Genomic DNA, 1303 nt, shown 5'->3' with positions numbered 1-1303 from the left:
ATGGAGCCTTGTTATTAAGGGCTTTGTATGTTAGGAGAAGGATTTTAAATTCTATTCTGAATTTTACAGGGAGCCAGTGGGGAGAAGCTAATATGGGAGAGATATGATCTCTCTTGCTAGTTCCTGTCAGTACTCTGGCTGCCGCATTTTGGATTAACTGGAGGCTTTTTAGGGAATTATTGGGATATACTTATAGTAAAGAGTTACAGTAGTCCAGCCTGGAAGTAACAAATGCATGGACCAGTTTTTCAGCATCACTTTGAGACAGGATGCTCCTGATTTTTGCAATATTGCGCAGGTGAAAGAAGGCAGTTCTAGAGACTTGGTTTATATGTGATTTAGGACATATCCTGATCTAAGATGACTCCAATGTTCCTCACAGTAGTACTAGAGGCAAGAGCTATGTCATCTAAAGTAACTATATGATTAGACAGCAGATTTCTACAGTTTTCAGGCCCAAGCACAATGACTTCGGTTTTGTCAGAGTTTAGAAGTAAGAAGTTGCAGGTCATCCAGGCCTTTATGTCTTTACATGCTTGAAGTTTGACCAGCTGATTTGATTCATTTGGCTTCATAGATAAATATAACTGAGTATCATCTGCATAGCAATGGAATTTTGCATAGCCGATCCCTCAAGACAACCGTGTTCTCTTGTGAGTAATAGCAGGACATTCTCTACCAAACAACGGAAACAAGACTGAATATAAACTGTGTTTTAGTAATTCATAACCCCTCACTACCTCACCAAGCGTAATGCAATATCCAACTCCACCATGTGAATTACTAAGTGCGATGTTTGAAGTTCACTGGGGAAAATACTATTACCTTATTTTTGTATATTGTGGTTTTTAATACTTTTGCTGTCTTTATGTAACTTTTTATTTTAAGACGTAAGTGTTCTTTCTGGCTTTTGACTCCTTACCTGACTCCAAAGGAGAGCTGCACAAGAATTCCTATATGCCTAGACTGTTTATGCATAAATGGCAAATAAAAATCTTGATTTGACTTGACTTGAGTATATGATTTGGACAAAACACATAAACACTCGCAGGTGCAAATTCCTTGCACTGAAGCACGCATTGTTTGAGTTGTGAATCTAACACCACACCTTAAATTTTAATAGTGCCTATCAGAACTTAGACTATTCAATTTGTTTTTACTGGTTACTTTGCAAGACATATGCTTTAGTGATGACTGGATCCTCAAGTGCTCATAAAATGTATCATTATGAATTTCAGTCATATTATGCAAATATCCTTCTTCATCTCTTGGAGAAAAAAAGTTGTGCTGGCGCGCTCTGGCA

Source organism: Monopterus albus, unplaced genomic scaffold (assembly GCF_001952655.1).
Source record: "Monopterus albus unplaced genomic scaffold, M_albus_1.0 scaffold18.1, whole genome shotgun sequence".
NCBI lineage: Eukaryota > Metazoa > Chordata > Actinopteri > Synbranchiformes > Synbranchidae > Monopterus > Monopterus albus.
Note: the sequence above shows the minus strand (reverse complement) of the source record.